Source organism: Drosophila kikkawai, chromosome 3L (assembly GCF_030179895.1).
Source record: "Drosophila kikkawai strain 14028-0561.14 chromosome 3L, DkikHiC1v2, whole genome shotgun sequence".
Classification (NCBI taxonomy): domain Eukaryota; kingdom Metazoa; phylum Arthropoda; class Insecta; order Diptera; family Drosophilidae; genus Drosophila; species Drosophila kikkawai.
Window position 1 is genome coordinate 8,521,461 of NC_091730.1, and position 14,255 is coordinate 8,535,715.

At 42.7% G+C, this 14,255-nt stretch overlaps 2 non-coding genes across 2 annotated transcripts; both read left to right on the forward strand.

The window, feature by feature from the left end:
• The first annotated feature begins 12,748 nt into the window (after nucleotides 1–12,748).
• On the forward strand, nucleotides 12,749–12,822 carry TRNAR-CCU (transfer RNA arginine (anticodon CCU)). The gene has a single exon. It is a non-coding gene; the product is annotated as a tRNA-Arg (tRNA).
• A 309-nt stretch (nucleotides 12,823–13,131) lies between these two features.
• On the forward strand, nucleotides 13,132–13,205 carry TRNAR-CCU (transfer RNA arginine (anticodon CCU)). The gene has a single exon. It is a non-coding gene; the product is annotated as a tRNA-Arg (tRNA).
• Nucleotides 13,206–14,255: the final 1,050 nt, after the last annotated feature.

Consider the following 14,255-nt stretch of genomic DNA (forward strand, 5'->3'; position numbering starts at 1 on the left):
TTTTATAATAATTTTTTTGACATATCAAATATTAAAAATATCATAACTAAGCCAAAAGAGCATCAAATTCAATTCGGAAAGCTTTTTTATGCAAGTTTTTTCTAGGTTAACAAATCTGAGTAATTAATTTAATTTTTCAAGAAATCGCATTTTTTGCCAATTTCTGAAAAATTAAAAAAAAAATGTTTTTTTTCAGGACATGGCTAGAAAGATGCGCCTATTAATGCTGATCAAGAATATATATGATTTATAGGGTCGGAAATGACCGCTTCTATAAATAAAATTTTAATACCCTTCCAGAAAACCGGAAATAATCCAATTTTTGGTACAACTCAAAGTTTAAAAATGTTATAACAGCCAAAAAAGCATCAAATTCAATTCATTTATAGATTAATAAATCTGCATACTACATTTTAAACTTAAATACATAAAAAATATTGACAATTTTTGACGATTTTAATGATGATCAAGAATATATATGATTTATAGGATCGGAAATGACTCCTTCACTGCTTCAATAGATTCTAAGTAAAATTATTAAACCCTGCAAGGCTATGCCTTTTTATTATGAGCTTCAATATAATCTATTAATATTTATTTTTACAATTTTATATATTATATTATTTGTGTTATTTTTAAACCTCGACTTCTTCCCATCACTGAAGGCCACCCCACTTGTCTTGGCAGCTGAGTCTGAAGCTGGAGCAGATGTTTGTCCGGTAATTAAAAATAGTCAAGCTGCATTTCTGGCTCTTCCAGCATCCGGTGGCGGTGGCCATGTGGCTGGTGTCTCTCTGGCCTCTCTGTGGGCTGGGCTGGGCTGGGCTAGGAGCTCTACCCTGGCACCGAGTGGGGATTTACATGAGCTACGCTTTGTCTGATTTAATTATGTGCGCAAAAGGCGTCGTTGTTTCATAAATTTTATGCATCCTGTCGTCGGGGAACTCGGTAGCTGCAACATGCTTGTTGTTCTCCCTGCTCCCAGCTCAGCACTGCTCTGGCCTGGTCTGCTCCATCATGGCGATGAAGTCAAGTAATCTGGAAAAGACCGCCGCTCCCCGGCCAGATGCAAATGTTGTCGGGTTTTGATAGACTTGTTGGCTGCCAACGTGATTTGTCAACGACTCCAAGGAGGCTGGGAAGTCGGCCATTAAAAGTTAACCGCAGTAAATGAGTTCTTGTGGGTAATTTTTTTTATTTTTTTTATCGTTTTTTTAAAGGTGAAAAATTATAATTTTTAAGTAAGTAAATATGGAAAATCTCAGAGAAAACCTAGATAGTTTTCAGGAAAGATTTTATGGGTTTGTCAGCTACGTCAAGTCAGTATCTTCCATCGGGGATTTGACGGGCAAGTGTGAGTACCTTTCAGGCACTACTTGTGGCCACTTGTGGGCCCCTCGGCTAGAGGAGACCCAGCGTGTTGCCAAGATTATTCCCACGCTCGAGGAACTCAAATAAAACTCGACGACGACTGAACAACCAGTAGCTGGCGGAGCAGCTGGAAACTGTCAACATTATCGGACGTGACTGGCTGCGACAAGATCACTGCCATAGAGAGCTATATACTTCGTCTGAAACCTAGCCCTGTGCCGAAAACGGAAAACGGAATCATTGGCCGCCACATGTAAATATGCACACACACACACTGCATGGAGTGGTAGAGTCTTTGGAGGATTTGCGGCTCAGATGCTGATAATACCTGTGGTTTTTCCTTAAGTTTTTTTTCTTTCCAGCTGCTACCAAATAAGCCCAGGCAGACGATTCGGATTTAGCCGCCAAAGCGGCCATCGGAGGCTGTGCCTATGCAAAACTTCTAGCCAATTAACTTGGCCGGCGGCAGAGGAGAGCCACAGAGAGCGAGAGAGACCGTTCCTGGTGCTGTGCCTTATGATTAGAATCGTCGACAGCAGCAGCCGCCAAACGGGGCAACAGCAACCGCAGCAGCAACTGCAACATCAGCACCAGCAGCCGCAGCCGCAGCAACATCAACCGCAAGCAACCAAAGCTAATGAACCATGTTGCCGCTGATGAACCCAAACTGATTAATGATCCCGGGCTGGAAGGGGTGGAGGCAGGCACAGCCACTCCGAAATCCGATGAGGTTACACTCCTGAAACCAGCCTCTGCCCAAGCCCGATCCCTGAGGCCCAGCTAACAACTTAACTAGTTCAATGGTGGGCTAAGGGTTACCCAAGCAGAGAGAGAAATTACAAAGAGTATTTTCCTTACACTTTATACGAAGAAAATTACCTTATACCTCTTCTTATTATAAACTAAAAACCAGATTTAGCTAGTTTAACCATCCCTTTCTCCCTGTGCATCCTGCTTAAGTCCAGTCAATTTTCGGGGGCCAGCTGAGTAAGGAGCTGACAAAAGCCGGCAATGTCCAATGCCCAATGGCCATGGCCGAAACAAAGGCCGCGCAGGCGCACCTGAGAATGTTGATAGCCCCCATGGAGTCGTCGTAGGAGTGGGAGTCGTAGCTTGAAGTTTGCAGCAGCCCAAGGAGAGGGAGAGAGGGAGAACCAGCTCAAGTCCAAGTGCAAGTCGTTTTTTATGCCACTCAACCACCGGCGACAACAGCAGCAACAACAAGGGATTCAAGTCGGATTGGAGCCGCGGACCTGGTGGAGCGTTGGCTCGAACTCAAGCCCTTTATCACATGCGCACATCATTTACTTGAAGCAGACGAGGACGAGGACGCAGCGCACTTCAGCAATTGCCTTTAAAGTGTTTGCGTCGTGACAAAATCAATGTTGGCCGTCTGCTGTTGCTCCTGCCATGTTGCTGTTGCTGCTGCTGCTGCTGGGATGCTGGGTTGCTGCAGACGCAGCTGAAGCCCTGACAGCCTCCTCAGTGGACAGTGATTCATGGTTTATTAAGCGCATTATGCCGCAGGATACTTTGAAGTTGCCACGGAGCAGGAGGAGCAGCAAGAGGTACAGCGACAACGAGTTGCACGTGTTTGGAGGCCCTTAAAAATGCGGCAATTGTTGGCTGGACCCTGGACGATGGCATTGGCAATGAACACTTGGTCTTGGAGCTGATGCTGTGTTGGATTCTAGGTAGGCAGTGCTGTTAAGTTGTCCTTTTTAAAAAGAGATTTGTTGTGTGTTATTTAGCGGGTTTCTTAAATTTTAAATCTTGTAACTAATGCCTTAAAAAATACTTCAAATTTTAAAGAGAGGTTATTTTATTTTTTCTTTATAAATTATAATATATTTATAACTTTTCCCATATTTATTTATATTTTTGATCCAATGTGTTCTTTAAATAAATCTTTTGACACCTCTAATTCTATGTGGCTGCCGTTTCTGAGGCCTTTGCTGGGCCAGCAATTGATTACTTAACATGTTTTATGCGTTCGGCAAGTTATGTGGCGACTGCCGCGTTAATTCGCCTCTTTGGCCTTGGCCGGAGACGAAGCCTCTTCCCAACCAAGCCAACTCCTAACCAAGTAACGCCTGCGTCCAAACAAATTGCCGCTCGGCAGGCGCTGGCCGTAAATCAGCTCAGCAGTCAAAACACATCAGCGGCATCAATGGCCAGCCACTCTACTCTTGGCCAGAGTGTGCTTTTGAGCTTCCCAGGCTCTCCACTTGGTTTCAAGTCCTCAATCCCTCCGCTGCCCCTGAGACACCCACGTGAGGCGATACCAATTTCCAAGGAGGCGGGTTCAAAAAACACCCCAGACATTAGGCCAGGCAATAAAAGAATTAGAGGTGATGGCGTGAAATTAAGAAACTATATTTTCAAACATTAAAATTTAATTGAATTAAAGAAATTAAACTAAATATTTAGATTTTTCTTTAAATAAAAAGAGGAGAAATACTTAGAAAGGTAGATAACATGAAATATTTATAATAATAAAAAGTTTTCCATAGACAAAATTGATTTCTAAACACTTTACATAAGACATTCGACTAATTCTCTTCATTAAAATCCCACAATTTAGTCATAATTCGCTAATAGCTCAATTTCCAAGCTCGTGTCACGCGACAAACACTCGAGGTGTGAGCCTACACGGCGTATGCGCAACGTTTTGGCTCGCATGCGCAATTGGAATTAATTATGCGCCCCGTAAACAAATACAAAACGAATGGAAATTGAGTGCGAGATGAATTGCCAGACGGAGATGCTGGCGGGCGATAAAGGAATATAAACGTGGCTCTGATTTATGCTCGTTGTTGCTGTTGTTTGTTGTTTTTTCATTGGTTTTTTTGCTGCTGCTGCTGCTAAAGCTGCACATACTCCTTCCTGCTGCAGTTGCTGGCATTACGTATGCCAAAAATATGCAAATTGGCAATTGGAAGTGTGAACACAGCCAATATATATATGTATAGGTACGTGCACTTGCCATTAGAATGCCGCCGCCGCCGCCGCCGCCGCCAATCGAAGCGTCAGAAATAAATTACAAAATCGTGTAAAGTGCAAACTGGACTCGGACATGGATGCTGTTGCGGTGGTTTCTTTTCTGCCGTGCATTTTGTCTTTTGACGTTTCGCCTGGTTCTCTAATCGCCTTTATGGCCACATAAATCTTGGCTAAAATTTGCCGTTGCCCGCCAATGGATTTCCTTTATTTATTTATATGTTTTTTTTTGTGCTATTCAGCTTGGGTTTTTATTTGCTTTTTGATCTGCAAACTGGTCCATGCTTTGATTTATTTCAGCCCCTCTGCGACGGGCTCAGCGATAACGATAGCAGAATGCTGCGCGCTTTCACGCATTTTTAATTACTCGCCGGGGAGAGATATATTTTCGATGGGAATCGAGAGATACGCCATGTCGTGTGCAGCCGGCCAGTTGTAATTGAGTCGCCCGGCATTGCCTGGGAAATATGCTAAGCATGAGACACCGCCCCTGATGTCAGAGGGGGAGGGGTTTACCCTGCAGGTGGGGTGGGTCTAAGGGGGGGGCTTGGGCGCCCCCAGCTGTTGTTGATGGCAGCTGACAGGTGCAATTGCAACCATTCCAAGAGTTCTGCTAGCTCCCGACATTAATCGCAGCATTACATCAGCTGCGGTTACGAATGCTAATAATTACATTAAGTATTTAGAGACTTATAAAATTCGTTTCGGTTACTTGGGGAGTTAGCTGAATAGGTTATTCAAATTTTAAAATTAATACCACTAAAGCTTGAGGTATTTTTATCAATTATTGATTATTTCCGGTTATCTCAAAGTGCTTACGATTGAATATATATATTTTAAGAAAATTCTACATACCTATTTATAAAAGTTTTAGTTATCCTAAACTTAAAATATATTCGAAATTTACAAATTTACAATAATTTCCTTCTCTAATTCCCAATTACATTTATTTAGCTTCCCATTAACCTTGCAAATTCCCATTAATCTAAATACACCCAGGCTCTCTCTAACAGGATATCCCCCACATCCATCACAGTTAACACTCCTGCTACCGTTGCAATTACGGTTATCCTCGATTTAAATCCACCTACAGCCATCGAGAAGCCATAGTCAGTTGTTGGTCGGCGGGGGCACAATCACGGCAACATTTAGTCATTCCGAACGCTACATAAACTGACAGTCTATTTGTTTTATGTCAGGCAGCGGCCGTTGCCATTTGCTGCTCGAGATTGCAGCAGCAGCAGCAACTGCAGCAGCCACAGCAACTGCAGCAGCAACAACTGTTGCCGTTGACACGCCTGCAATTGCTGCGATATGAATCACAGCGAGTCAAGTCAGCGGAGTCTCGGTCGGCCGAATGAGTAGCATTATCTAGATAAATAATTATTCAACTTAAATCGAAATCGTAATGAATTTTTCGTAATTCCTCCGCTTGGCTTTTGGCGGGAGTGTCAAAGTGACGGCGTTGCATTGTCAGTGGTTCGTTAGCAATATCTTGGGTATCCGCAGGCAGGCAACATGTTGCCTGCCGCATGTTGCCCGGCTTAATTGGACAGCGATACAAATCGGACTTTGCGAGGGTCCGAATCCCAATCCGTATCCGAATCCGAATCAAGCCAAAGCCACGCCCATCCAAAACACCTGCAACCGTTTACAAGACAGCAGCAACAGCAGCCGGAGTAGCCGCGACGACGATGGCAATTTGTCAAATTTCCGCAGCGAAATTGGAGCTGAAGCTAAAGCTAAAGCCGAAACTGGCCGTCTGGACTCACTTAACGCCCAGTCGGCGTTGCAATTATCCTTATTAGTTGTGGCATAAAACATCGTTCGCCTCGCCAAAGGGCGTACAGTGGGGTGTGCTTATGATGAACCATTACTCAGGCACCAAAATTCAAGTTCTGATTTAAAAATTTAAAAGAAAATAATATTTATATTGTTTAGAAATGTATTTTAAAAAATTATTAACTTCTTGTTAATTTTTTTAAAATTTAAAATGAACTGTTAAAGAAATATATATCGAAAACTATATTTAAATATTGGTATTTCTTTATTTAAAAATCTATCTTATCTAATATCTATCTAATATCTACCTAAAAATATATTTTAATATTGTTATTTCTTTTTTTTTAATAATTTTTGAATCTCCTAAGCTTCCCTCTTATCGATTTGAACCCATTTTCCTTATATTTTTCGCTGCCTTTTTGATTTTGGCTTAAGCGAGAGCTCTTAGCGCTTGTTTGCACTGATAAATGCGAAGAGCAGCGCGGCCTTAACAGCTTTAACAGCCGCCAGTTGGGTCCAGAATACGCCTAATTACACGGCTCGAGTGTTGGCCGCTTCCTGGAAGGAAGGCCTCTCTCCCTTTCCACTTGGCCAATTTCACACCAATTCCCGAAGTCACGGCGATCGAGGGTAGCCACCGCCTTTGGCCGCTAAGTGTCCGCCGAGTTGCGCTTTAAGTTTATGTTCTTTTCACTTTTATGGGCTGGCGGGGGCCCATCATTAGCCGCCAGACTTGGGCAGGGACATGATCTTAGGGACCTTGGTCCTTGGATAAATAGTGGTGGCAGTCTTGGGCCATTTTGTTTTAGCTTTAGTTTCTTACATATAATAAATATAAATAATATTTAAATGGAGTTTCTTTTTGGTATTAAATCTTCTTAATATTTTCCTTGATTTTTTGAACTCCTTTTAAAAATAGGCTACTGGCATCACTGATCTGACTCCGGATTGCGGTCTCATCAATTGCTTGGTCACTGCAATTATGGAATCGCTGATCACAGATCGCCAAACAGCCTTCGCTTCCTTTAGTTTTTTTGTACCAACAGCAACAGCATTGTATTGTGAGGCATTTATGGCGCCGCATACGCTGGCAATTAAACAATTCGCAGCAACAATGCCAAGTCCGAGCTGGGTCCAAACTGAATTGGCCAAATTAAGCGCGATTCGTTGACCAATTTTGGTCAACGAAATCGTAACAAGTTGTAAGTTGCGATAAGAACTCTGATGCCATTGTTGCTGCTGCTGTGCCAAACATGTTGCTGCTGCTGCTGCTGCTGCTGCTGTGTTGCTGCTGTTGGCATTGTTGTCGCCGCCGCTTGTTCATTGACTTTGGCTCTGTGCTCCCCGTGTAATTATGGACATTATTATTATTGCTCTCGGCTCACAGCTGAATTTACATGCTGCTGCTGCTGGTGCTGCGGCGCCAGCCAGGTCGATTAGCAATCGGGGAGGCGGTTCCACACACAAACGGGCTACCGAATATGTGTATATCCAATTATAGTATAGAGCACACACAGAGGCAAGGAGATCAGGTGATGCTGGTGTGCCGCCTTTATGATCGACACCTGTACCAAGTCCGGTGGATAAGGCAGCATTAAGCATTGGGGAATCGCTGCCAATTAGACTTGATTGCTGGATCAAGATTTCCAAGGGCTGGGATTTATGCGCAGTTCGGGAAATCCATAAAATATAATATGCTAAAACCTAATGAGGCACCTGGGAAAAATTCTTCTTTGATTAAAGAGTAATTTGTGTTCAGGGGGGAATAATAATTGAAGGTTCATTGGGGAGCTACAAATCGTGAAGAGCGGGAATACCTATTATTCTTTAATTTTGCCATGAAATCCTTGCTATCTGTTATTGTATATTCTTTAAATTAAATATAAACTCTTTCCCATTTGAGAAGAATCTTAATCTGAATGTTTTCCACTTTATTTAAAGACCAACCGTCACCAACTGGTCATGTTTTTTAAGGTGACTAAAGCCTGGGGCTAATTAATTTGCCATTGGTGTCCCATTAGCGTAATTGTCTGTCTCCCCTTTGACATTGCTGGCCATTCCGTATTCCAAACCGATCCCCGACAGCGGACAACCAGTTGGAAGCGAGTGGAGTGTCCAACCTTTAACTGCATTTTATGTGTCACCAACTCGCTGACGATAATTTGCATACATGTTGAGAGACGTGGCTCCGTGGAATTTGCTTCAAAAGATCACCGCCTCGGGGGCTGCGCCTTTCCTGGCGCCATTTCATTGAAATGGGCGTGCCATACATCGCCCACATCGAAGCCTAATGGCGCCCATCAGTCTGTGGGAACACCTGCAGCTGGCCCACGCGGGCCCGCATCGCCTCCTCTAGTCACTCCCACTCGGACTCCACAGCACTCTACAGCAACTCCACTCCCATCTGCAACAATGACCGGCTTAGGAAAGCACGCAACGATCGCCCAGACATCGCCATAAATGTTAGCGAACCAGAACATTATGCTCAGGCAGGTATTAGAGGTGCCTTACTAGTGACTAGAGGCTGCTACTTGCTTGAAAAATATATAAAAATAATATTTACATTTTTAGATAACAATTTCTCACTTTTAAAATATTTATTCCAGTATTTTATTAGATTTTCATCAAGCTTCTTTTATTATATTATAATAATTTCATATTTATTTCTATTTAATCCCAATCACAGTGACTGCAGAAGCAGCTGCTGCCATCACAGCTCAAAACCCAGTACAGCTGCAGTGCCTTAACCTGGGCTGAAAGAAAAGAGCCGTCCTCCTCCTTTGAGCAGGAGAAGGAGGTGTCTGTCTGGGGCTGGCCTGGGCTGGGATGTCGGCTTGTTTGCCTTAAAAAGGCAAGTCTGCGCCGTTGCCGCAGATCGCAGATGTCGCCAGTTGGGCCTGGAATCGCGGGAATCGAGGAGTTGGGCCTGGGAATCCAGACTGGTGTCCCTTTTGGAGGCAGCTGCGCTTGGAGCTGATGCTGGAGCCGAGCCTGGCCCACGCACTTGTCTAGCAGCCTGGCAAACAAAAGGCCGCACTGCAAACTCAATTTGCAGAGGGGCTTTGGTTAAAAAGTGTGGGGAAAAGGGTGGAACTCACAGCGTCTCCAGGGGCGTGGGCGGCGGCCAAGTCACGACTTGGTCAATCACTGGTCCGGGTTTGTTGCTCAGAAACCCAGAGATCCCAGAGCAAGCTGCCAAGAGTTTGGTTTTTTAAAGGAGTTGCCCTGGCTCGCAGAATTCCAACGGCACTTGAGAGATAAGTTTCAGCCAGAAGGTTTATTATGCACCACAGAAAAATTATTATTTAAAAAATGTAAATTAAATTACATTCTAGAATATTTTAAGATTTTTGTACATTGATTCCAAAGTGATTTGAAGGGGTTATTTCCTACCCGATCAATCATTTATTTTCTTTATTTGAATTTTAGTTATTATTTTTAATCATACCCAGTTTTTATTTATATATATTTTTAAGCATTTAAAAAAATCCTTAACATCCTTCCTTTGTCTGGTCTTTGTACCTCTTTTTTTGGTTTAAAAGAAAACTCAGCAGTTGGTCATAAAAATTAATTAAAAAAGGCTTCCATAGTTATTGACTTCATAATTTTGTGGTAATTCAATTAAAATTGATTTTGATTTACCCTTAATTAATATTCCAACCGGGGATTTTTGGGTGTAATCACTTTTTAATTTATGTTAAATGTTTTTCTCTGTGCAGGGAGGCAGACTCCAGGTCATCCCTCCCGTAGCAGATCCGCCATGCTGGGCGGCTCATTAAAGTTTCGCCTCATTTTCGGGACGCTGCAACGGATCGATCCATCGGCCGTCCCGGGCGCTATATCTTATCATAAAAAACGCAGTTGCTTCAACACCTGCGAGCAGCATCAAACACGCATTAGCACTCTGATGGAATTTCGCCTCATTTCGCTCCCCTTTTTCTTTTTTTTTTATATCGGCGGTGCCGCATAAATTTCAATCAGCCTTAATAAACTGCAAATATTTTATACGCCTTTTTGGTTTTTTGGGACAGCACAACAAAAAAAATATAAAAAATTGGTAACATGAAATTAAAATGAGGAAAGCGACGAACGGGAAAAATTGAGATGCAATCGATTGGCAGAGCCAGGAGGCGGAGAATAAAGAATTTTTAAATAATTTTTAATCACAGAATCTTTTTTGCAGAGAAGAGCACCAAACCGAACTGAACCAAACTTCTTGTCCAGCTTTTTTTCATTTATGGCTTATAGTTTATGGCTGATGCTGCTGCTCTGGTGCCTGGTCCACATAAAATTCAGTTTAAGTGACCATAAAAATCATCCAATAAGTTTGTTCAAATTTCGCTCTGCGCCTGCTGCCAGAGAATTTATTTATGTGCCTGCCACTCGATCTTGAAAAGTCCTCAAGTCATTGTGATTTCAATTTGAGTCTCCACAGCCCCGGGGCCTTCTCTGAAGCCGGAGAAGTCTCTGTCTGAGTGCGTTTGCGTGTTCCTCATCATTTGTTTGCAATGAAAATAACACCAGCATAAACAACCCCGGACCCAGACAGGGTCTACACACACAGGGCAACCGGGCAACCGGGCAACCAATTCCAAACCCAATCTCTGTCTCGATATTTTTGCCACCGTCAATGGCATTAAAATGCACAATACCCGCTGCGTTGGCACTGACCATGGCCATCTCCCTGGCCATTGATGTCCTTTCCACAGGCGCCACACCCTGCTGCGAGATCCACGATCGCGAGTGGGAGCCCCCGAACCGCATCTAAGTCATGTCAGAGCTTCGGGAACGACAGTTGCTTAATTGAATTTCTTAGCCTGTCGAAGGCTTGCGTGCCTCGCCTTAATTTTTAAGGGTTAGTATATCAGGAATACTCCTCATCTTGGCCATGAAGATGTAACAGTTCGATCGGAAATTGATGAACGGAATTGGGGTTTTAAATAAGGATAATGGAAAGATGAGTTTTGGACAAGAAAAATTATAAGTTAGGGTTTGAGAGTTGGAGAAAAAGAATTCGAATTCAATAAAGTAGCTTAAAATGCTATAAATAATTTATTAAGAATTTCCAAGTTATCAAGACCAAAATAATCATCAAAAACCCAAAGATAACCACTTTATTTACCCATAAAAAATCAGATTTAATTAAAATAAAAAAAGTAACCACTCCAAAATCAAGACCAGAGCGTGCCAGTTGTAATTTGAGCTGGCCTCAATTTTTTCGGCTACTGTTCCTCCGCATCTGCAGCAGCAGCTTCCGTTCTTTATGGCTACGATTGAGACATTATTGGGGCCTCTGCAGCTGTCACGCCAGTGCTCCAAACTGTGTCCTGGTTGGAGAATCCGGGTGCGAATCCAGGCTTAGATGGAGGCCTCTCGGATTACAGTCTATATCAGCTGGCTGATGGCTCAATTGGTAATCCGAGACACCAGGCTTTGCTGGTCTATGAGCAGTTTTCCCACTGCCACTGATCGACGGATTTGGCCAGGCCAATTAAAAAGTCATTAGGCGGTGGGCTAAGCTTGGCCAAAAGAGGGGGGCAACGGAGAAGCAGGATCAGGCGGAGCTGGAACCTTAATTGCCGGTTTGCCATAACCAAAATGACCGCAAGGCAAACCGAAAGGAGCTCCGGCCCGAAATCACTTTCAGCACGTGGAACGGCCCAAAATGATGGGCACTTGCATTAAACGAAATCGTTTAGCCGGGACTTCGGAGGATTAAGGGGGCCTGACCGGGCTTCGATGGCAATTAAATGCATCCCGAGGAGCGTCCATCCCAGTGCCATGTCCTAAATGTGTTCAATTTAAATTAACGATCGCAAAACGGAGACCAGTGTCTGTGCAGTTCCAGTTGCAGTTGCAAGTTGCACTGTTGCTCTGGCATTGCAATTAAGCAAAAGTTTTATTTAAATTGCCCGGCGCTGTCGAGGCGAAATTTTGGCGTGTTTATGGCCTGTAACTTCTGGCCAGAAGTCCCAACCCTATGCCAGTCCCTGTCTGACTTTCCTTTCCACTCGCACCGCTCACATGTGTTTGCTAATTTCTGCGTGCAATCCGAACATTAATTAAATCGAACATTTTCGCTATAAATTGTTTGCTTAATTGCCATTTAGGGGGACACTCGATCGTGGACACTGGACACTGGCTGCTAACTGCTGGCTGTTGGGCAACTGTGGCTGATCCTCGCATCCCAGCATCCCGGCCAGATTGGCGGCCCTCCGTTGGCAGTTGAATGCTGGCAGCCAAAGCCAAACAGTCGGCCAGCCATAAATAAATTAAAAGTCCCAGCAAAATGACAGCAACAAGATCAGGCAACATCAAGAACAAGAGCAGCAGTAAATACACGGAGAGAAAAGCTAAGAACAAAAGTAAACAACAAAATTGTAGAGTAATTATTATATTATGAATAATTTTATATATTTTTAGGGCAGGAAAAACATGTTCTTGACTCAATATCTTCTAAATTATTTTCTTTCGCCCCTTAAAAAATTATTTGTAGTATTTAACATTTTCCTTTAAATAATTTACAACTGCCCCTAATATTTATGATTTTAAAATATTCATAAATAAATTAAAAACATATTGATTTTAACAAGAAGCCCCAGTGGCCTAATGGAGAAGGCATCGGCCTCCTAAGCCGGGGATTGCGGGTTCGAGTCCCGCCTGGGGTCAAGGGAAGTACCTTTTTTACTTTATTTTACTGAAATTATTTATTTCAGTGTGCTCTATGGATCACCTACTATATACTCTGGGAGGTATATACTTTGTAACTGGATAAAAAGGCAAGAGGACCTCTAAGAAATCATGTTAAAGTTTCAAAATGCTTTCTTTTGAACGTTAATCAAATTCTTTGAATTGTTTAGCATTTTCCTTTAAACAATTAAAATCTTTCCCTGATTTTTTTTTTCTTTAAAAATCTTTTGAAACACATTAAAAACTATTTAATTTAAAATTAAAAGCTTGGTTATCCTTAATCAACAAGCCCTAGTGGCCTAATGGAGAAGGCATCGGCCTCCTAAGCCGGGGATTGCGGGTTCGAGTCCCGCCTGGGGTCAAGCAAACTACTTTTTTCTCCTTGCTAAATATTTTACTACATTTTTTCCAAAACTTATTTCCCGCAGTGTGCTCTCTGGATCAGCAGTTACATCGGGAGCATCAGCATATGGCCATTCGGATTATTAATGATGGCGGAAGCAAATGCGGTGCCTTTTGATAGTGAGTCCTTGTTGTTGTTATTGCTGCTGCTGTCCAAAATCCTGACAAGCCTTGTTGCAGTTGCAGTTGCTGTTTGAGGTTGTCGTTGCCATTGCAATTGCAATTTCAGATGTTGCCCGATGACAAACGCAACAGCAACATCTGCCCATCAGCAATACGAGCAGCATAGCCGACAATCAACTATGTATGTACATCCATCCTCCATCGACAATCGACGATTTTGCTACCCAAATTATAGTTAATGCCGTCCGTTGTTTAGCCAAAAGTTCAATACACGGAAATTCGAGACTCAAGTGCAGCTGGGCGCCTATTTTTTGTATTTTTCCCTCCTGTTTTTCTTTTATTTTCCAAGCCATGGGCGACGCATAACTTGGCACCAAGCTGGCAAATCGTTTTCACTACCAAATAAAGCATTCAATGCCCGCCAAACAAAAACCCAATCGTGCCCACAAATGTCTAGGCTGAATCTGGAATCGAGTCTGGGTCTGAGACTGTGTCTGAGTCTGAATCTGAATCTGAAACTGTGGTGCGTGGCAGTGATGGTAAAATGTCTTTATTTTGGGTTTAAATAAACCTTTATGGTTGGAAAATAATATTTAAATGTCTAAAAAAATATTTAGAAAGTTATTTTTAAATTATTTAACAAAGGTCAAAAGCTTGAACATCTTACAAAAATTATTTGAGAGTCTTAAAAACATTTTCCAATCCTTTTCAGCTACATTTTTGGGCTGAATGAATCACCTCTGATGCGTGGTCTTGTTATTGTTGCTCCAGCAGCTCCAGTTTGAATTCTCTTTATCCATTTGGATTGTTTTTTCTTCTTTTTTTTAGCCATGCCTTTGCATGTTGTTCAATTTCAATGGCGCCAAATCTTGGCCGTGGGTTGCAGA